Source organism: Lissotriton vulgaris, chromosome 2_1, assembly GCF_964263255.1.
Source record: "Lissotriton vulgaris chromosome 2_1, aLisVul1.2, whole genome shotgun sequence".
NCBI lineage: Eukaryota > Metazoa > Chordata > Amphibia > Caudata > Salamandridae > Lissotriton > Lissotriton vulgaris.
Window position 1 is genome coordinate 168,812,871 of NC_141687.1, and position 24,302 is coordinate 168,837,172.

The 24,302-nt window shown below is 45.0% G+C and overlaps 1 protein-coding gene across 3 annotated transcripts in view; it reads right to left on the reverse strand.

The window, feature by feature from the left end:
* LOC147729765 (caspase-1-like) overlaps positions 1-24,302 on the reverse strand; it is a 494,150-nt gene that overhangs the window by 8,714 nt on the left and 461,134 nt on the right. The window lies entirely within an intron of this gene.

The following is a 24,302-nucleotide window of genomic DNA, read 5'->3' on the forward strand; positions in this document are numbered from 1 at the left end:
GAAAAATGGACATGGGAGAAAACAATAATACACATTAGGTCGCAATATTACGTTTTTCATCATATTATCAAACGCTTTTCATATAGCTATAGTCATCCCATCCTCAATTTGTTCCAGCAGAAGCATCAGTCTCTTGACATGAACCGTGAAATGGAGTAATACCTTATACTGCCCCTTCTTCACTGCCATGCAGCACAGGGTAATGATCTACCTAAAGCGTCCTGCTGTAAAGTCTCAAATAGCTTGAATTTTGCCCCACTCTGTAACAATGTGAATAGTGCTTTTGGATTCTCAAGTGTTAAAGTGGACAGGACTACAGCCAACAACATAGTGTACAAAGAACACTTTTAAAGCTGAGAGAGACCTCTCCCAGGCAGCCTGGCACGTAGAATACACATGAGGGTGGCTTCCGATTGTAAGGTGACTTTGTGTTTGCTGCTGGGAGAAGAGCGTCACAAATGATGGTCCAGACAGCAATGTTATTAAAGGACAGAGACACTGGACTCGGGGCCTGATTTACATCTTGGCAGACACGTTACTCCGTCACAACTGTGGCGGTTATCCTCTCCGCCAATATACAAGTTCCATTATATCTTATGGGATTTAAATTTCGGTGGACGGGATATCAATCACCGTTGTGACAGAGTGCCCTTCAAGATCTAAATCAGGCCCTTAGTCACATGGGAAATGGATTGAGCTAAAGAGCATTCTTTGCATAGCTTAAAGAATTGGCAACAATATGTCTTGCAGACTACTGCATCGTCAAGCAAGACCTAGGGAGGAGAGCCTCTATACCACATTAACTTGGGAAAGTAAAGAAAAAGAAACACGTTTTCAGCAGAAGAAATGTGGCTTAGGGCATCCCCTGGTGAGGAGAAGAAGAAGTGAAGTGAAGCTGCAGCCAAGATTGGAGAAGTTGCTCTAGCCTTCCCTAGCAGGGCGAACTGAGCTGCGCATCCGCAACACATGGAACTCCACTCGAGAGTTGCAGATAGGTTGTAGTCCACTGCAGCAAAGGCCTGTGCCACAGCAAGTACTGCCACTCACCTATGATGAGTGAGCAAAATGGCGGGCCACGGAAAAGGAAGTGATAAATGTCCATAGCAGAATCTAAGTTAATATGAAAAGACATTAATGAAAGGAAGCTCCACCTCTCATCCGTGGAGGATAAAAAAATCTCCATTATTTCCACAGTGAAGTACATAAGAGCTTAGCAGGTCTCGCTACATAAAACTTTATAAATAAAAATATAAGGGAGAGATAGACTAAGTGACAGGTGAGTAGGTGCAACTGACATACCAAAATACCTTTTTTAAACTTAGCTGTATCTAATTCAAGTTTTAAGTTACACAATGCAGAGACATTTTTGAAGGGGCCATAGAAGCAAAGGGTTTTGACTTCTTTTCTCTAGGAAATGGGAATATTAAGGAGCAGTGATGGAGAGGGCACTCATTACAAGCAGCATCTCTATGTTCTGTAGCGTGGAACAATAATAGATAAGTGAGCACACCATCTTCCATCTAAATTATTTTTTTAATAAAAACTCATTTTTTATTTTGTTGATTGAGAAACAAAACATACAATTGGGAAAATGAGTCCTTAATGCATGAAGTATACTCAATTGCGGGCAGCAAGGTACCGCAATGGGTGGAAGGTATTGTAGTAGACTTTTCAATGAGAAACAGAGTTACATCAACATTGCATATAAGCAAATACATTGACCATTCCTATACAGTAGTAACCTTCAGGCATAGGCTAGGCATCACAGTTATTAATGACTTGGTTCTGTCCTGCCGTGTGAAAGATCTAGACTTTCCCCATCTGCGTCCAAGTCCAGATTGTAGTATTTTATTCATGGCTTCCAGACTTTTCGGAATTTACGAAGGTAGCCCCTCGCCTTGTAAATCACTTTCTCTGCAACAATATATAGGTCCCTATTAGTCTTCCATTCCATGAGTGTAGGAAGTTAGCTATGTCTCTTCTAGCTACTACTAATCCTATATTAGTCAACAGGAGCCTGTATCGCGGCAGGTCGATCTCTGTGGGAATACCCAATATTCCAACTAAATTAATAATTTCAATGCTGCCATAAGGTTCCTTTTGCAGCTTTCTTTCCTTTTTTCCATCTTCATCTTCCTTATATTTTCCTTCTTTCTTTCATATTCCGACAGTGTCAGGGTCACAGATAAGCAAGTCTTTTCTTAGTGAGTTCTCTCAGTGCCAGCTAAAGAATGGAAAATCCGGGTTATACCAGGAACATACTGCCCGAACTGCCAAGCCATGTCTGTCCTGGACCGGAAACAAGCATCCTGGGACCGGTTTCGGATTCATAATCCTCATCAGCCAGGCTATCTTGAATCCAGTGGCAAAGTGAGCAACGGACTCACGTCTGAGCATACCCTGCCATTTTAGGGCGAACAAAGCGATACAAAAGGGAATGATGGACGGAGCGTTTAAGCAAATCAAAAACTCACCCCCAGTCAACTGATCTGGGTTTAATCCATCACCATTCTTTAGCTCACTCTGCCACCCCAGTTCAGACATGGTCATATGCATGGCTTGGCAGTTCAGGCTGGACTGTTCCCATGAGGCACAGGGTCAGACTGATTTGTATATGGCCATGTCTGAACTGGGGTGGCAGAGTGGGCTAAAGAACGGTGATGGATTAAACCCAGATCTGTTGACTGGGTGTGAGTGTTTGATTGGTTCAGATACTCCGTCCATCACCACCCCCTTTTTGTACCGCTTTGTTCACCATAAGTTGGCAGGGTATGCTCAGATGTGAGTCCCTTGCTCACTTTGCGACTGGATTCAAGCAAGCCTGGCTGTAATGCCAGAAACCAGTCCTAGGAAGCTTGTGTCCGGTCCAGGGAAGGCATGGGCTGGCAGTTCGGGCTGGACTGTTCCGATGAGGCACAGGGTCAGGCTGATTTGCATATGGCCATGTCTGAACTGGGGTGGCAGAGTGGGCTAAAGAACGGTGATGGATTAAACCCAGATCTGTTGACTGGGTGTGAGTGTTTGATTGGTTCAGATGCTCTGTCCATCACCACCCCCTTTTGTACCGCATAATAGGCATTGAAGCAAGTGGTGAAACATCAAACAGATCATTTAAACACCTGGGTGAATGAAGAATGTGCAAGACGATGTAGCATAATGACTTAAGGGGAGTAAATACAAAAATCATGTACAGGAATAATAACCAAAAACAAAATAATAATCATATACTGGAATAATGACCGATACTATAGTATGTCCGATGCGGTTAGAGCTAAAAATTGCCCCTCCAGTTAAGGTAAGAACTTATTCACGAGGAATCTTTTTGCTTCAAATTTGAAAGCAGCCTTGGAAGAGATCCTCCACCACTAGCACAAAGTTATTAACATTAGTTATTTATGCTCCCCAACACGATTTGATTTGTATCACTCAAATATCAACTTTAACTATATATCATAAATTAAACACTCCCCCCCAACCATCAACTAAAAATACACATTTGCATCTTGAATGCACGCATTTCAGTTTAAGTTTACAGATATTTATTCAACCAAGCGAAAACTTACAATTTAGTTCTCTAGGCTGCACACATGAGAGCTACTTACGTGTATCTGGTGAGCTACCAGGAGCTCACAAGCTGCTTGTTGAAGTCTGCACTAGGGATATCAGGTGTGTTATGTTTCTGTTACTTGCTTCCCATGGCTGGTCCTGTCCCCCACGATCAAAGAGTTTCTTTAACCCCTTACACTGACAGGGCCTGTTAAACGAAGTGTGATCTGTTTCTTTTACCTACTTTCCCCGATTGGACCTGTGATCCAAAGTGTGATGTCTCTTTTACCTGCTTTTCATGGTTGGGCCTGTGGTCTCAGGACTGAAGGGTTTCTTTTACCTTCTTGCCCCAAATGGACCTGTGTTTGCAGGTGTGTAATATGTTTCTTTTGCTTGCTTTGCCTGGCTGGAACTGTGATCTTATGGTGTGATGTGATTCCTGTGCCTGCCCTTTCTGGATTGTGTGTCCTCCAACTGTCCACCAGCCCCATTGACTCAAGAAAGTTTGGTAACCACATCTGAGCTGGCCTGAGGTCTCTCTGCGGGTACCGGTCAAGGGCCCCAGATAGCACGGCATTAAAGTCCCCTTCTAATATTAGCAGGCCTTCTGGGAGTGACAGGAGTATAGTGCCGATGTCTCTGAAAGTGTTGTTATGAAGGCCAGGTGGTACGTATACTGAGACAAATGTAGCCGTCTTCTCCTCCCACTGACCCGAGACCCCAATATATCTACCTCATGGGTCTGGCCAAGTGGCCCGCACTGTGAAAGGACTTTATCTCCCAGACCATTCACGTTCCAACTGAGAATTCTAACCCCTGTTTCCTGTAGTGTACTCATCTTTGTTGACCCTTGGAAGCCGCTCCTGCTTGATATCTCTCTGTGGTGGTGTTAAACAAACAAACACTTCAAAGTAGTCAAACATAAAAATCGATAACTCCCCCTCCCATTTACCCCCCTCCCTGCACCCCTGCCCTCTGGGCTCCAAACTGCCCATAGTCCAACTTGCAGTACATGCCTTGTCTTTATGTCATTTTCGGTTTTCTGATAGGGGATTGCGGCGCGGGCTTAGAGACCCACACCCCAGCCAGTAGGGACCGGGGGGCGACAGGCACTCTGCATAGTTCGGAGGGAGGGAGGAGTTTTTATTTTTTCATGCAGGGAGGCAGGGTGGAGGGATGTTTCTAAATTCAAGAAGTTGTTGTATGTTCGATTGTATTAGTAAGAACCCATGTCCAATTGCTTTTATAAGAGCGGATCAAGCAGAGCAGCATCATACCACAAGTTCACTGAATAGCTGCGGCCGTCAGAGGCCTTCAGAACCCACACACTTCCAAAAGAGGCAACCAAGGCATATCCGGAACAAGGGACTATTTCTTCCCTAGCACACAGAGCGAAGCATATCACTACATTCCGGATGTCAAAATGGAAACATCACTAAAATTGATCTCCTGGAATGTTAATTGACTGGGAGACAAGATAAAAAAGGGGTATTGTGCTCCAATATATAAAGAGATGCCTGCCTAATGTTGTTCTTCTCCAGGAGACGCATTTGGTCGCAATACTTGCAAGGCACTACACCGCTGGAGGTATAGACTGATTATAGACTCTGGCTTTACTTCTGGGTCCAGAGGGACAGGCAAACTCCTACCCAAGAACTTTCCCATTTATTGTAAACAGCACCCACACAGACAAACAAGGCCGCTTCGCGTTATGACTGGCAGTTGGGGGGGAAGGGACGTCAATATTTTATTGGTCTATGTTTCCCCAGCTCTACACAGGCCGACACTCGCAGACTAGAGCAAAATGATACTACACCTAGCGGAACGCGACCTGATATTTGGAGGGGACTTTAATATGGCGCTCTGTGTTCAAATAGACCGTTACCCACCTTGGGCTCCCGACTGTCCAGAACGCACCTGGCAGAGTTCACGGTTGCTTTCGGACTGGTAGGTATATGACGCAGGCTGCATCCTCTTGCACTGCAATATACATTTCATTCAGGGGCTCAAACAGTCTTTCCTGAATAGATCAGATCATCACACCAGCTAATCAACAGCAACATTTCACAGAGGTGCAGCATTTGGTATGATGCATTTCAGTTCACTCCCTGATCTGGACACAATTCAAGCTAGGAGTACCTCCCACGCGTAAGGACCACCTGGACCTGCTCCTGAACGGTCGCTCCCTCCCTCCCTCCCTCCCTCGCTGGTCTCACGCACTGTGGACGCTGCAGATCGAATTTGGGTGACTAGCGCTGTACTTTGTGGTGACGCTGTATTAACATTGTGCTCTGTGCTTAGCGCTGTGGCTGTACGCCTACACTGCATTATTAGCCCTTAAGCGCCCGTTTTAATTAGCGCTGTGCCTGTGTGTTTAGACGCCCGATTTTCATTAGCGCTGTGCCTGTGTGTTTAGACGCCCGATTTTCATTAGCACTGTACCTTGCTGACGCTGTGTTTGTAAAACGACCTGCTGGTCCATTTGCTGCCCCTGCCTCACTTTCACTATCACTATCACCCTCCATTTTGCTGGTTGTGGTTTCCTGGACCGCCCCTCCTCCCCGCTACCGCCTCCCAGCTGCTGCCCCTCCCACGCTCCGCCCCCTCCACCCTCCATTTATGGCCAATGTCTCCACGCGCAGCGTCCACGCGCTTCGGACACGCCGAAGGTGCGCCAAAGGTAAGCCCGTCTACGCCCGTCCGCGCCTGGACCGCGCCCAGCGCCAGACCCCCTGCCCCTCGCGCTCCCCAGCCCCCCCGCATTACCTATGATGCCGCCTCCCTCCTAGCCCTTGACCCCGGCCGCGCCCCCACCTGCGTTCAAGCCGCTCCTGGACACACCCATGGACCCTTCTCCTGCTACTCCTGCAGATTCAGCGGCACCGACAACATCTCCGCTACGACCACAACACAGATTCCCGACCCCAACCACCTAGAATGCATCCTTCTCAACACCCGCTCGGTCCACAGGCACGCCATTGACCTTTGGAACCAACTAGACACCATCTCTCCTGACGTCGCCTTCCTAACGGAAACATGGATGAACGCTTCCTCCGCCCCTGACATCGCCATCGCTATCCCTGATGACTATAAGATCACTCGCAAGGACCGCACCGACCATACAGGAGGTGGAATCGCTATCGTCCATAAGAAATCAATCCGCATCTCAACCAGCTCTGACGCCAACCTCGCTAACTCCGAACACCTTCACTTCCAGATCCACATCGACCCCAAGACCACACTCAGAGGCACCCTCCTCTACAGACCACCAGGACCCCGCGCAAAATTCAGTGAAGACATCACGGACTTCATCACCCCACACGCGCTCCCCTCCAAAGACTACATCCTTCTGGGAGACCTCAACTTCCACCTTGAAAAGATCAACGACCACAACACCGCCACCCTCTTGGACAACCTCGCCAACCTCGGACTTAAACAACTGGTCACTTCCCCCACCCACATCGCAGGTCACACACTCGACCCCATCTTCACCTCCAGCAACCATGTCTCCTTCAGCCACACTACGGATCTCCTCTGGACTGACCACAGCTGCGTTCACTTCACCTACAACAAGCCGAAACCCATCATCCACCTCCAACCAACTCTACAAAGAAACTGGAACAAAATCACCATGGAGCAGATCTCCGCATCACTCCTTCAAACCTCCCCAACCCCATCTTCTAACGCCAACGAAGCCGCCTCCAACCTCACCCTTTGGTTATCCAACACCGCCGACACCTTAGCACCACTGAAAAAACGTCAACACAAACTTGGCATCAAGAAGGCCTCATGGTTCAACGATGACCTCAAGAAGTCCAAGAAACTGTGCCGCTCCCTTGAAAAGGCCTGGAAAAAAGACCCATCCACCAGCAACAAGGACGCCTTCAAAAGCGCCATCCGTACTCACCACCAACTAATCCGAAAAGCCAAGAAAACAGCATTCAAGGATCGACTTGACAACAACGCCCACAACAGCAAGGAACTTTTCAACATCGTCAAGGAATTTTCCAACCCCTCGGCCAACTCCAACGACATCACCCCCTCTCAAGCCCTCTGCGATTCCCTAGCCTCTTTTTTCCACAACAAGATTGCTGACATCCACAACAGCTTTGACAACCAACCCGGAAGCCAACCCACCCTACCATCAGCTGACCATCCTCCCCCCGTGAACACCCTTAACGCCTGGAACCCAATCTCCACTGAGGACACCATCCGCCTGATGAATTCCATCCACTCTGGATCCCCCACAGACCCATGCCCTCACCACATCTTCAACAAAGCAGACTCCGTCATAGCTCCGCACCTCCGAGACGTCATCAACTGCTCCTTCAACTCCGCTACCTTCCCAGAAGACTGGAAACACGCTGAACTCACCGCCCTTCTGAAAAAACCAACAGCAGACCCCACCGAACTCAAAAACTACCGCCCCATCTCGCTTCTTCCATTCCCGGCCAAAGTCATCGAGAAAGCCGTCAACAACCAGCTCGCCGCCTTTCTCGAAGCCAACAAATCACTCGACCCCTCACAATCTGGCTTCCGAGCCAAACACAGCACTGAGACCGCCCTCATCGCAGCAACAGACGACATTCGAACACTACTGGACAATGGAGACACAGTCGCCCTCATCCTCCTCGACCTCTCTGCAGCCTTCGACACAGTCTGCCACAGCACCCTTTTACAACGCCTCAGAAACATCGGAATCCAAGGAAAGGCACTGGAATGGATCACCTTGTTCCTCACCGGAAGAACCCAGAGAGTCCGCCTCCCACCATTCAAGTCCGAGGCCTCTGAAATCATCTGCGGCGTACCACAAGGATCCTCACTCAGTCCCACCCTCTTCAACGTATACATGAGCCCCCTCGCGGCCATTGCCCGCCAACACAACCTCAACATCATCTCTTACGCGGATGACACTCAACTGATCCTATCTCTCACCAAGGACCCCAGCACCGCCAAAACTAACCTACACGAAGGAATGAAAGAAGTCGCCGAATGGATGAAACAAAGCCGTCTGAAACTGAACTCAGACAAAACAGAAGTCCTCATCTTAGGTAAATCCCCCTCTGCATGGGACGACTCCTGGTGGCCGGAAGCCCTCGGAAACGCACCCATCCCGACAGACCACGCACGGAACCTTGGCGTCATCCTGGATTCTTCACTCTCAATGAACAGACAAGTCAGCGCCGTATCCTCCTCCTGCTTTAACATTCTTCGCATGCTCAGAAAAACATTTCGCTGGATCCCCACCGAAACAAGGAAAACAGTCACCCACGCTCTAGTCACGAGCCGACTGGACTACGGAAACACCCTCTACGCAGGTACCACCGCTAAACTCCAGAAGAAACTACAACGAATCCAAAACGCCTCAGCCAGGCTCATATTAGACATCCCACGCAACGAACACATCTCTGGCCACCTTAAAGACCTCCACTGGCTACCCGTTAATAAGAGGATTACTTTCCGACTACTTACCCACGCACACAAATCACTCTACGACATCGGACCAGATTGCCTCAACTCTCGACTGTCCTTCTACACCCCCTCCCGCCAACTTCGCTCTTCCAGCCAAGCCTTCGCCACTGTACCTCGCATCAACAAGACCACCATGGGAGGCAGATCCTTCTCATACCTGGCTGCCAAAACATGGAACTCACTCCCCGCTTACCTTCGCCTCACCCAGAATCACCTAGCCTTCAGAAAGCAGCTTAAAACGTGGATATTTGACAAATAATCCTCCTCCCCTTCCTAAGCGCCTTGAAACCCTCTGGGTATGTAGTGCGCTATATAAATTTTATGACTTGACTTGACTTGACTATCTCACTCAACCCATGGTACCTAATGGTCCTGAGGATTAGGGATGGCCTCACCAAATCCACTGAGGACTACATCAGAGACAACATTGGCTCAATGGACTGGCCACTAGTACTCCGGGAGGCCCTCAAAACAGTAGTGAAAGGACACATGCTTTCCCTACCAACAGGCCACAAAAAAGAAAAGATGAAGCAGCTCGAAACATTGGAGAGAAACGTACTCGCGTACTCGCCCTCGAGCAAAGGCTTATACTCACCCCAGACGAAACACGCACTTGTCAGTAAACGGCAAGAATACAGTAGTCTGCACAGGGAGACAGCCGGGGCAAAAAATCTAGCGACAAAACACAAAAAATATGAACATGGGGATAAGGCAGGCAAACTTCTCACGTGGCTTGACCAGCGGAAAAGGGCGAACCGCTGGATGACCACATTAAATGTAGACGGCGAGATACTAAGGGAACCCCAAGCAATAGCAGATGTCTTTGCAGCCCATTTCTCTGTGCTGTATTCTCCTGCGGCCCCAGTCACAGCTGATGAGTCGAAGGAATTCCTGGGAGAACTCCATCTGCCTAAACTCTTCTTGGAGGAAAAGCAAGTGCTCGAGGCTCACCCTACAGACGACGAAATCGCGTCAGCAATCCGTAGTATACCACCTGGGAAGGCGATGGGGCCCAACGGCCTGCCCATCAAATTCTAAAAACTTGCAGCCTCTAAGGTCAACCCACATTTACAACAAATGTATCTCTAAAGTAAGCAGTGGGGCAGTTTGCCCAGAAACCAGAGATTGGCCTCCATTGTAGTGATACATAAAAAGGGGAAGCCAGTGGAGAACAGGGGTTCCTATCGACCTATTTCCCTACTTAACGCAGAGGTTAAAATTACTGGCTAAAATACTGGCAACGCGGTTGCTACAGGTTGTCACCAAACTAGTGCACCCTGATCAATCAGGGTTCATGCCGGGACGAAATTCAGCCCTTAACCTGCGTCACCAACATAGTGTACTGGGTTGAGGAGACACGATTAAAGAAACTACTGCCATACTGTCTCTTGAAGCCCGCATGGCCTTTGAAACAATCAAATGGCCGTATGTATTTAGGGTGCTCAAACAATTGGAATGAGGGCCTCATTTTCTGGCATGGGTCTGTCTGTTATACACCGACCCGTTGGCGCAATATAGTGGTAAATGGTCACACTTCCCCAGACCTTTTCTCTTAGGCAGGGAACAAGCAAGGGATGCCCCCGGTCACCTATAGTATTCACAATAGTCTTAGAGCCCTTGGCAACATGAGATTCGTGGGGACCCATTGGTCCACGGATTAAAATGGCCAGAGGGTTGGGAAGACAAAATATCCTTATACGCGGACAATGTTCTCATATACAGGGCATCTCCCTGGGCCTCTAACAACAGGATTCTCCACATATGCGACACCTTTGGGAGATATTCAGGATACTCCACAAACTGGTCGAAATCAGTAGTATACTTACTGCATGGGCCCGCTCCAAGCTTGCCTCCAAATTGCAAGATAACAATAGTGACGGAGGGATTCTGATACTTGGGGATATATGAGACAGCCGATCCCAACCTCTTCTTTACACATAACCTCATCGGTCCACCACTCGCACACCTACAGAATGACGTGTGACATTGGAGGTGGCTACCCCTGCCCCTACTGTACCGGATGGCCTTCTTCAAAAGGATGGCGCTTCCCAGATTCCTCAACATCCTACACAATTTGGCATACACAATCCCCAACAACTATTTTAACAAGATAGAAGGTGAAATCAGGATACTACAGTGAGACAGGCAACCCCCCCATCGCGATTAAACTGGTCAGGGGATGGTACGATGGGGGAATCTCGCTACCCGTTATCCGATCATATTATTGGGGAGCCCAGCTGGCGGTTTTAAACCAATGGATGCATCACGCCCATGATGAACCGTCGTGCAGGATAGATCGATGGATTATGGGCCTCAAAGATATAAAACTGCCCTGTATACAAATCTACACCACCAACACTTGACGGGCCCAACGGCGCAAACAGTTCTCCTCTGGCATCAGATGACTATAAAACTGGGGTGGCACAATAAAGTGATGCACGTTACCCCCCTTTGGGATGCCGAGACACTGGGAAGATTTGGCCCAGTGCGAGATTTGACAACTGGGGCACCATAGGCATTTCAAGGGTAGGTGACATGTGGGTCATCAGAAAAATGCTAAAATTCACGGAGCTGCAAAGCGAATATGAAATGTCTGCATCAGAAGCATATAAATAAACTTACAAATACGTCAAGCCTTGAAGGGAGCCATTCCAACCGATCAAGACCTCCCGGAGGCCTGCCCGCTAAAAGATAGACTACTGACAGAATACATGACTTGCAAAGCCATCTCCATGACTAATCAAAAAATAATCAATAATCTGCCAGACCCCCCTCACACAACTCCGCTCACAGTGGCAAGCAGACATAGGGAATCTGGATGATGGGGAATGGCAAGACGTGCTTTCTTCCCCTTGAAGTTGCCATCATGGTGCACCTTCGGCTAATACAGCTTAAAATACTCCATAGACCATACTATTCATGTGAAACACTGGTCAAAATGGGAAAAAAGGGGAATGCTTATTGTAACCGTTTATGCGCCCAAGTAGGCACATTCTATTGTATGCTATGGGAATGCCCAGTGATGGAGCGAGGTAGAGAAACAACATTTTGTACACGCCTCATGAAGTCACACTTCCATAACCATAACTTGAACTAATTGAGTGATGTGTAAAATTAACCAACCTAGAATAAAAGTTGCACCTACACAAATACACGTGGGAAACTAATTTTGCTTATGTTGCAATCATAATTAACTAATTACGTGATTCTGTCGGGTCCTGAACTAATAAGCAGCTTTAAATTAATGAAAAGCGGTATAAATGTGCTTTTTGTTAAGGTATTTGTGGCTGGAGGTTGGAGACAGGTGAGCATATTACGCATAAATGTAGCTTTGTTGCTAGGTAATAACTAACATCGAAAACCTAGTATGGGGGGAGGTAAACAGAAAGGATATATTTCAATAAATAACATTTATTTGTGTTAGTTTATATGATAGTTCCCATTTTGGCTCGTGAGGCCTTGAAAAAAATGGAGTCTCTCGATTACTGTGACAGTGAGAGATAATTTGCACTCGCTGTGAAAGCCGAGAATGAATGCGAGCTGCTTGTGCACAAACGAAAACAAGTTCAAGGACAGCATGCCCTGGAAGTCCAGATGAATGCCAAAAGAATGGACGTATGAGTTACTGAACGTGGGAAAAGTCCATGGAATTGCTAGTTGAGGACGTGACTAGGCCGGACATTTTCTTAAACAAAGAACTCTTTAAAAATTAACTGACATACGGAAATTGAATGCTGAAATGATGAGGTGATGCTCATCCACCCCAAATTGTCCAATCAGAACTCGAGTTTATGCTGAAAGTTACTTTTTTAGATAGATAAAGTTAGTGAAAAAGGTATAAAAAGTGCTGATTTTACTTAAGAAAAAACTCTCTTCCAATTTCCTCCTGAGATGCTGACGGTATGCTGATTTTTCCTGAGGTGTAAGACTTTGAATAATTGTCTATTTTTCCTTGAATGAAAAATGAGCTTTAGATGAGGTTATTAGTTAGGGAAGTTAGAAGAAAATGAATTTTGGGATCTATCTGTGTTTTGCTAATACTTGCGTTCTGAATCGGAATAATAATGAGAATATCTGAATCTCTGAAATAAATGAATATAACTGTTTGAAATAAAACTTTACTCTTTTAAAGTTATCTTTTGAATAAAGAAATAAATAAAGCAGATAAACTGTTAGACATGCTAAATTTTGCTCTTAATAAAAATTAGATAAATGGAGTATTAAGCTGCTCTTGTATTTTCCTACGCCTAATTGTTTACTAGCAGATCCGTTGAGCATAACGGTGGTGTGTCTAAATAAATGTCCCATCGATAAAAACCATGGTAAAATTAATTTAAACTGCAGGTGTAAATAGTATAAATATTTAGTTTTAATTTAGACACTCCGCTATGATACAGCAGCTCTCCTTTGAATCTCACTGATCCATGAAGTAGGATGAAAGTGTTTTGTGTGTAGCTCACAGTGTTATGGGCCCCACTGATGAGTAGATGTATGATTTGGTATTTCAGGGAAAGGTGACATGGTTTTAGAAATTATTTCCGGAGTAGCGCTGCATCAGTAATTAGCTTGGTAGCAGAGCATTGGTTGCTATAGAATTAGCTAGCATTATGTGTAAAATGTTATATAAGGGTTTTGATGTACAGAATTATGACTAACATCTGTTGAGTTCGTATTATGTTATATGTAGTCCTGAAAAGGCTTCCGACTATTGCGTGAAGCTAGTGCCTCGGTCTGCAGGCAGAGGTAGTGTGGCTAGTGAAGTCGCACATCGCACAGTGTGTTTCAAAAGGTAGTATCGTCGTATACTGCGGTGGTATCGTAGTATAGCACAAATTGTGTCGTCGCACATCACAAGTTTAGGGATTTTCCGTGTGAAAGGAAAAATGCATAGCGAGGACAGTCTTTAAAATCTTAGCCTTCAAGTACAGAGATCATTGCGTATCCTGATTTAAAACTTACTGCTGGGAGAGTAATAGAGCTTAACCAGAGCTTGTGAGAAGGGTAAAGGTAGAGGTAAGTGCCATCTTATCGGTGAATGTAAAATTTTGTGGAAGAGAAGAGGTAAGCGCTGTCTACTTGAAATACTTGTGTGATTGAGAAAATTCTATCACTTTGTTTAGCGAATCAGACGAATGGAGTTGTTGTGTGTAAGTTACTAACCGATTCAGTTGAATATCTTGTAACTACGGCTTCTCGATAAACCTTGTAAAGGAGGGGTCAGTCGGCGCTGCAGAAGCCGGAGCGCTGGTGACGTCAAAAGTGTCGCGCAGGGATTGGTTCTCGTGGCCAAGACAGAGTAAGGGCTGATTGGTGCATCACGAAAAGCAGCAAAACTATTGGTTGAGCACTAAAGAGACCTATCTTGTTCTAATTGGTACGCTAGTGTAAACCACGCTGTGATAGGTTGGTGTTACGGAACAGCAAGAGGAAAGTACACTATCTTTTGAAAGACAGGGAATTTACAGAAAAATTGATTACTATTACGAAGAGGAAAAGAAGAAACCTTCATAGTTTAAAAAGTTGAAAAATGTGTTTGTGAAAGACAAGGCGAAAGTAACAAGAGAGGGAAAATTACTTCCTTCGCCGAAAACGCCTGCTTCCTGTATGTTGTCGAAATATGGTTACCATACATGTGTTTGGTTAAAGAATTGGGCAAGGTATACCAGAAATGATGGTGCGTTAGATTTCCCAGAAGTCGGATCTTTTAATGTGGCAGTCTTACGGAACTTGAGAGAGAATGATGAAGCTAGAGCCAAGACCTAGATCGACTCAGTTTGAAGCTTTAGTTGAATGGGACGAGGAGATGCACGAAATGGAACAAGAAAGGTCGGAAAGACATATCCGACCAAGAGGTAGATTGCGTGGTTTATGGGGAGAGACACATGAGAGTAGAATGCGCAGATAGAGAAACGCTGACATGAGTGATGGAATGTATCCAGTCAGATTAGTGGATGAATATGAAGGGGGGAAATGTACAGAGAAGAGGAAAAATGTGGAAACAGGGAAAGAAGGTTATGGTGATAGTGAATCAGAGGATGCTGTACTGGAAGAAATATTAAATAGGAGACCGCCACCATATTAACCAGGTTCTTTATGGACTACACCTAATGCTCCACCAGTAGATGAAGGAAATAATGAAACCCCAAGGCAATTTTCAAATTTTAGAGATGTACCAGAAAGTGTAGAATTGAGATATAATCCGACCTCAATAACAGAACCAAGACTTGCCGGTACCCCAAAGCAAAATAACGAATGAGAAAGAGTAAATAGAGTAGAAAAGCTTCTAAGTATGCGACCGGAGCAGAATCTGACTCTGCTACACCTGAAAAGAGTATTAAAAAATAGATTTAACAAACCCAGTGTAGGACCATTAGAACAAGTGATTGGATTAAAACTCTGAAATTAAAAGAGCAAAAACCCAAAGTATTGGATGTAGTAAGATTAAAAATCGACATTGAAGAATTAATTATTGGAACAATTGGAACAGATATATTAAAAACGTATCAAGAAGATGAACTCATGTTCATGTGCAAAAGTATAACATGGAAAGCGAAGTCTATACATGATCATTTAGAAGGATTAGCAAATGAATTTGTAGTAGAATTTGCAAAGAATAAAACATTGCAGAAATCCTACAGAGTAGAGTTTTCAGAAAAAGACATTGAAAAAATGAATACTGCCGGAAGGTTAACTCAAATAAAAGAATTGTTTGTGCTGTTACGGAGATGGGGAGATGTGAATAAGTGGAGAGTGAAATTGGCAAAGAAGAAAGAGGAGGCTAGTGATAAATCTACAATAGCGTTCCCAGTCAGAGAAAAGGAAACAGTCGCAAATGAGTTCCCTATGAGAAAAATACCTGGAGGAGGATATGTGCATTTTCCTTGGAGTAGACAGGATATATTATCATTTACAAATGATTTCCCCAGATTGAGAAAAAAGCCAGTAGAATGGTATCGACAGGTATATCGATTTGTGAAAGTTTCAAAAGTGTTATGGGTTGATCTAGATGGATTATTTGATATAGTTGTACCAGCAGATTTGTGGACTGAGCGTAAAATAACTGTAAATTGGCCAAAGGAGGAATATCCTCGAGATAAAGAAACAGGTGCCCTGTCACCTGAAGTAATGAGGAAATACAAACAAGTGATAGTGTTCTTGAAGAATAAAATTCTGCCAAAAGAAACAGATTGGGTCAAAATAGACAGAACTACACAGGAACCGAAAGAATCTGTACATGCATTCTATGAAAGATTGTTATTGGTGTTTAAACAATACCGTGGATATGAAGAATTGAGTGAAAAGGACATAAGTCATTTTATATATCGGTTTGTGTATGGATTAAGGCCAGAAATTGGAGACATGATTAGGCATAGTATGATATTTGAATTTGAATTTAAAAGAATGTATAAAGCGCGCGTCTACCAAGCGGTTTCTTGGCGCTGGGGGGATACTGAAAAACCAATGGCGGGGGCGCATAGGACTAGGATGGGAAGGCTTGTAGGAAAAGGAACGTTTTGAGAGCCCTTCGAAACTCAATGTAGGAAGGAGCAGATCTAATAGCGGGGGGAGTGCGTTCCAAAAAGTGGGGGCAAGGACAGAAAATTTCAGGCCTCCGACCTGCTTTTCTTGAAGCAAGGCACAGAGAGGAGGTGCTTGGTAGAGGAGCGTAGCTCTCTGCAGGGGCGGTATGCCGTGATAGCAGAAGAAATAAACGTGGGGGCGGACCCCGCTTGAGCCTGAAAGGTCAGGCAGCCCAGTTTAAAGAGAACCCGTTCTTTAATGGGTAGCCAGTGTAGTGATTTGAGTATGGGAGTAATGTGATAAGATTTGGGTAGCCCATAAATCAGGTGGGCAGCCTGATTTTGCACTAGTTGGAGGCGTCGAAGGGCACAAGCGGGAACACCGTTATACACAATGTTCCCGTAGTCCAGTCGCGATAAGACCATCGCCATTAGAATCAATTTTAAAGCAGAAAAGGAAAAAAATCGGGAGATTTTCCGAATGGTGCGGAGGGTAAAAAAACAGGAGGAAACTACAGAGCTTATCTGGGCATGAAGTGTGAGGTGTTGATCTAGAGTGATCCCAAGTGTTTTAGCAGAGGGCGACGGTGAAGGAGGGGAACCCAGGGAGGGGGGCCAAAAGGTGGGGGACCAGGGACTGCGACTACCACCTGTAAGGACTAACTCTGTCTTATCCGGGTTTAATTTCAGATGGTTAAAGTTCATCCAGTTCCTGATAAACAACAAGACAGATTGAAAATTATGAACAGTAGCTGAGGAATGAGTGAGATTGAAGATGAGCTGGAGGTCATCGTCATAATTGTACACCGTAACCTCCATCTCCTGAAGTGCAGAAAAAATGGGGAGAATTTACAGATTAAACAATAAGGGGGAAAGGGACGATCCCTGAGGGACGCCGCACTGCACCTTGCACGGAGAAGCAGAAAAATCGGCAAGGTGGACGGCCTGGGTGCGATCACTCAAGAAGGAGCTGAGCCAAGCCAGCACCGGGCCCCCTATGCCCGCCGCCTCGACACGGGAGAGAAGAATAGAATGATCAACCGTGTCAAAGGCGGCGGACAGATCTAAAAGAATGAGGGCCTGAGGGGTGTTGGAGTCCAGCCCCTCCCTGAGTTCGTCTATGACAGAGACGACCACCTTCTCGGTGGAGTGTCGAGGGCGGAAGCCCGCCTGGCACGGTGCGAGGTAGCCGCTGTCTTCCACGAAGGAGCTAAGCACCTTGGTGACGTAGGACTCAAGGACCTTACCCAAGAAGGGGAGAAGGGAGATAGGGCGATAGTTTGAAGGGGAAGAGGGATTGGCAACAGGCTTTTTTAGAATAGGAATAATGGTGGCCGCTTTGTAGGTGGCGGGGACAATGCCCAGCCTAAGGGAGTCGTTAAGAAGGGTAAGGGGGGGGTAGATAACAATCTGAGAAGATGGTACGTAAGACGTGAGCCGGGCAAGGGTCAGCAGGGGATCCTGACTTGACACGGGCTAACAGAGGGAGGAGGGTTTCTTTGGTCAATGGGGGTATGTAGGACAGGCTGGACTTGTTATGTGACGGCAGGGAGTCACAGAAGGTAGGGGAATGGGGGGGTATGTTAGCCTTGATAAGTGCGACTTTCTCAATGAAAAAATCATTGAGAGAGTCGCAAAGAAGCTGGGAGGGGGGGTTTGGAAGATGTCCTGTCAGAGGAAGCCAGCTCATGAACTGTAGAAAAGATTTCTTTTGGCTAGCTCTCGGCTGCGAGAATCCTACCCGAGAAGTATTCGGTCTTGGCGAGGAGGATGTCTCTTTTGTATTCGTTAAGGGTGGAAGTATAACGGATTTTGAGGGTAGGACAATAGGCAAGCCTCCAGGCTCGTTCTGCTTGGCGCTCTTCAAGTTTTTTTGCTTTGAGGTCAGGGGTAAACCACTTGTTGGCCTGGTGGGCCCTTCTAATATTAACACACTTCATAGGGGCCGCTTCGTCACAGGCCCTCGAGAGCCAGCTGTCCAGGGAAGCTGTTTGAGATGGTAAAGTAAGACCTGCTAAATCAGGACAAGTGGCTGACAGGGAGACGCAGAGGGAAGGGACATCTGCTCTGCTCCAATTCCTGGCCCAAGTGTTTTTGGGGAGGAAGGTTTTTTTTGCAAGGCTGTGGTCCAGGAAAAAGGAAATCAGGAAATGGTCAGACCACGCACAGGGTGCAACAATAGGGGTGGTGACTGGGATATTGAGGGTCCAGATTTGGTCCAAGGTGTGACCTCGGGAATGAGTAGGAGTGTGAACCTGAGAAGCAAAATTGAGACTATGAAGAAGCTGGGTAAAGTCTCTAGACATAGCGACTTCCGCCGGGTCATTGTGCCAAAAATTGAAGTCCCCTAGGACCAGAACAGATGCATTGTTGACTACCAATGTGGCAAGTAAGTCTTGAATGGCTGAGATAAAACATGGGCTGGGCTGGGGTGGGCGATAAATTAACACACACGTAATGGGGGTCCGAAAGGAAGCGGAACGCACGACTAGATAGTCGACTGCTGATATGGGAGGGGAAGAAAGTACCTGGAAATGGAAACCGGTGCGGGCAATCAGGGCGACCCCGCCACCCGTCCGATCGGCACGGAGGATGAAGTAGGGGGGGGGGGGTGGATAGGATAGGATGGCAATCGAGCACTGTAGATGATGTCTTAGGAAAAGCCAAATATTGTAGTGAAGAAATTGATGCCAAACAAAAGAAATTGAAAGAAAAGGCTATGTGGGCACAAGTGAAGGTAGCAGAACACCAAGTGGCACAATTGGAAAATAAAAATACTGATGCAAATCAGGGAAAATTGAAAGGAAATTTCAACAAAACAAAATTAGTAGGGAATATAGAAGACCTCAAGAAAAAGTTTCTTTGTCATAATTGCGGCAGGATAGGGCATTGGAAGAAAGAGTGTAAGTATCCACCAAGAGTTTATCCAGAAAATACATAATTGAATCCACAGGTGCAGCATTAGGTAATTCAACAGCAACCGCAACAGTAGCAGATAGTTAATCAGCAAAGTCAGGTGCCACAACCGCCACTTCAACACAGTGTAAACCAACAGAGATACAGTGCAGAGACAGGATTCAGCGGAGGCGAGCAGGTTAATAGATCGCCCAGAGTGAATGTTAGTCCCCAGTATTGGTTACAAGAGGTAGGTGGGAGTGAGTCGGATAAAAGTTTCTGACGGTGCCTGAGAGAGGGAGAAGAGTGTGTGCTTGGAGCCACTCTTGAGGTAGATCAGTCTGGCCCTTTTGTGAACGGAAAGGTGAATGATGTAGAAATAACTTTCCTAGTGGACACTGGTGCTACCTGTTCTACTGTTAGATCAGTGGAAGTCCAAAATCTTCCTCTCTCGGGAGAGCACATCCAAGTTGTAGGAGTAGCTAATAGACAGATTAAAACCTCTTTGACCCAACCAGTTGAAGTAGAAATTGGAAATTTCAAAGACATGCATCGATTTGTGGTGTGTGATAGTAGCTTCATAAATCTGTTAGGACGATACATTTTGTGTAAAATGAACTGTACCATATACTGTTCACCGGATGGCATAGAAATGCAAACAAACCAAGCTAGGTAGGGGAGGGCCTGAGGGGAGAAGTGTTTAAAGACTTATCGGTACCTTGTCCCCCAACTAAGTAATACACAACACGAGAGGTACCAAGAGTCTGTACACGGGAGCCTAAATCGTACTCACTCTGTAAGACAAAACCAACAGGTCAATGTACAAGTCATCAACGATTGACATATAATAACAGGAGAAGAGAGAGGAACCAAGAGGGAAAGAAAAGCCCCAGAGGTGCTGGAAAAAATCCCCATCAGCCCGCTCAGTAGCGGAATATCGTCATCTGGGTAGAATGGTTGACAAAAGCAATGTCCATAATGCCCTTCCTTAGGAACCACCCAAGGCTAGCATAGCTTGGACTATTACGTTGACCCTCAACCAACGAAGATACAGACTGAAAAGGGTTAAATTGCAGTGCTCATAAAGATGTGAAAAAAGGAAAAGAAACAAAATTCATAATCCAAGTGTCTTAAAAATACCTACCTTGATGTCATAAAAAACTTTATTGGGTCTGACCATCAAGGTGGTATGGTTAAAAGCAGAATGAAAATAGCATGCAAGGAATTGCTATTTATCATGAATCTTATATGGTCGACATGTTTCAGCCTTCACAGGCTTTCTTCAGGACCTATGATGTTCTACTGCAATAAAGAATAATTGTGAAGAAACTTACTGGGTCAAAAGATCTCAATAAGTGATTCAGAACTCCAAAAGTAAGGAGTCAAAAAGTCTTCTCCCAAATTTAAGGGAGGAAAGACCTCACCTCACCTGGCACTTGCTCACAGTGAAGGAGGCCACGCACTCTCCGTCGTTGCCTTGCTCAAGACTGTGAGCCGTGGCCTCCTTCACTGTGAGCAAGTGCCAGGTGAGGTGAGGTCTTTCCTCCCTTAAATTTGGGAGAAGACTTTTTGACTCCTTACTTTTGGAGTTCTGAATCACTTATTGAGATCTTTTGACCCAGTAAGTTTCTTCACAATTATTCTTTATTGCAGTAGAACATCATAGGTCCTGAAGAAAGCCTGTGAAGGCTGAAACATGTCGACCATATAAGATTCATGATAAATAGCAATTCCTTGCATGCTATTTTCATTCTGCTTTTAACCATACCACCTTGATGGTCAGACCCAATAAAGTTTTTTATGACATCAAGGTAGGTATTTTTAAGACACTTGGATTATGAATTTTGTTTCTTTTCCTTTTTTCACATCTTTATGAGCACTGCAATTTAACCCTTTTCAGTCTGTATCTTCGTTGGTTGAGGGTCAACGTAATAGTCCAAGCTATGCTAGCCTTGGGTGGTTCCTAAGGAAGGGCATTATGGACATTGCTTTTGTCAACCATTCTACCCAGATGACGATATTCCGCTACTGAGCGGGCTGATGGGGATTTTTTCCAGCACCTCTGGGGCTTTTCTTTCCCTCTTGGTTCCTCTCTCTTCTCCTGTTATTATATGTCAATCGTTGATGACTTGTACATTGACCTGTTGGTTTTGTCTTACAGAGTGAGTACTATTTAGGCTCCCGTGTACAGACTCTTGGTACCTCTCGTGTTGTGTATAGAAATGCAAACCCCAGATGAAGATAGCTTGTATAAAATGACAATGCTAATGATTGAGGCACAACAAAATAAATTGTTTCCTGTGTTTAATCGAGAAAAGATAATCTGATGAATTGAAAAAGGTAGTGAAAGAGAAGGTGTGGGATTTCACAGGAGAAGATATTGGATTAATAAAAGATGTAGATCCTGTAAAAGTCTCTATAAAAGAAGGTGTGAATTACCCGAACATTCCTCAATACAAAATGACAGCAGAAATAATTGAAGGAATAACTCCAGTGATAAACAAAATAATTGAGCAAGGCATACTGAGAGAAATAGAAAGTAGTCCTTGGAATTCACCGATAATGGGATTGAAAAATCCAAATGGAACATTTAGGATTGTACAGGACCTTAGAAAGGTTAATACAATAGTTGTCCCATGTTGTCCGATTGTACCAAATCCAGCAGTGATTTTATATCAAATTCCCCATGATACACAATGGTACACTGTGATCGATCTGTGTAATGCGTTCTTTACAATTTCATTGCACCCAGAAAGCCAGCCAATATTTGCGTTCCGGTTCGGAGATCGTATTTTGGCATGGTGCCGAATTTCCTCAAGGGTATACTGAAAGTCCATCTATCTTTAATTAGTTGTTAAAGAAATCATTAGAAAACTTGAACATGCCTGGAGAGTCTGTATTGGTTCAGTACATTGATGATCTCCTAGTGGCATCAAAGACAAAAGATGCATGTGTAACAGATACCATTGCATTGCTGAATCATTTGGCAGAAGGACAAAGTGTCTCCATCTAAATTACAATTTTGTCAAAAAGAAGTCCAATACTTAGGTCATAAGATTGCCAAAGTAATCAGACAAGTCACTGCAGAAAGAATTAAAATGATACAAGGACTGCAGCCACCAAAAACTCAAAGATAAGTAAAATGTTTCTGGGAATGGTAGGTTACTGTAGACAATGGATTAGTGGATTCTCACAGATAGCAAAACCATTACAGAGATTTACAAGAGCAGATATCAGAGACCCTATAGTACAGAGCAAAACTGAAATGGAAGCATTTGAACAGCTGAAAACGAGTTTATGTGAAGCACCAGCTTTAGGGATGCCCGACTATGAAAAAGAGTTCGAACTGCACTGCAGTGAACCAGAAGGATGTGCATTGTCAGTACTGATTCAGAGACATGGAAAACTGAGAAAGCCAATTGCGTATTTCTCAGCTGTTTTAGATCCAGTTGCAGAAGCGGAGCCAGGTTGTCTGAAAGCTGTAGCAGCTACAAGCGTAAGTATAGAACAAAGTGAAGGAATAGTGATGGGATTTCCTGAGAGGGTGTATGTACCTCATTCTGTGGAGATTCTCCTCACTAGGACAAAAACACAGGATTTGACCAACAATAGAATGACAAAGTACGAAAAGGTAATTCTGGGAGCAGAATATGGGACAATCTCTAGATGTGTAAATGTAAACCCTTCTATATTATTGCCTGATACCATGGAAACGTAGGTGAGAAATGAGGTTGATAACAAATGCCTAGATGTTCTTGAATACTGTACCAAACCAAGACCAGACATCAGAGACGAGCCATTGCCTGAATCCGACTATGTGATGTTTGTTGATCGTTCGTGTCTGAGAACAAATGAAGGTGTTTTGAGTGCAGCATATGCTGTTTGCACAGTGGCAGATGTACTGGAAGCATCTTTTCTGAAAGTGATTCGTTCTGCTCAAACAGCAGAATTGATTGCTTTGATTCGAGCATGTGAACTGGGAAAGGAAATTAAGGTTACCATAGTGACTGACAGCCAGTATGGATTCAGAGTTGTCCATGATTACGGACAACTGTGGTCCCAAAGAGGTTATTTGACTTCTGCAGGATCACCAATACGTAATGCAGAATTTGTGAGAATGTTGATAGATACAATTTAGCTGCCTGACAAGATTGCTGTGGTGAAGTGTGCTGCTCACAAAAAGGGGGATGATAACATCACCCGAGGTAACAGGTATGTAGACTCAATTGCAAAATATTGTGCTAAACATTTGGCCTCCATTAATCAGGACAGAGAAAAGGAGCATGTTTCAAGTCCTTTAATGCTAACAACAGTATTTAAAACTTGGCAGGAAGTGAGGCAAATGCAGGAAGAAGCTGATGAGGAAGAGAAAAATGTCTGGTTAAAAGCAGGATGCAGACAAAGAGGAAGATTAAATCTGGGTTTACAAAGATGAAAGACCAGTAATGCCCGATAGCATGATCTCAAATATGGCCCGAATGTACCATGATGAAGCTCATGTTGGAAGAGATGCCATGCTTCGTCTACAGACAAACGTGGTACAATACCACATTCAGGATGATTGCTGAAAGCTTATGTCAAAGATGTTTAGTGTGTCAGCAGTTTAATCCAAACAGAAAAACAATTGTGAGTTTGGGAACCATAGGACGGGAGGGAGGTCCATTTACACGAATGCAGTTGGATTTTATAGAACTTCCACCTTGTAAACGACTCAGATATGTTTTAGTGATCATCTGTTTGTTCTCTCGATGGGTAGAGGCCTTCCCTACGAGGAGAAATGATGGGCTAACTGTTGCAAAGTTACTTTTACGTGAAATAATCGATAGGTTCGATCGAAACTGATCGTGGCACTCATTTCCAAAATGAACT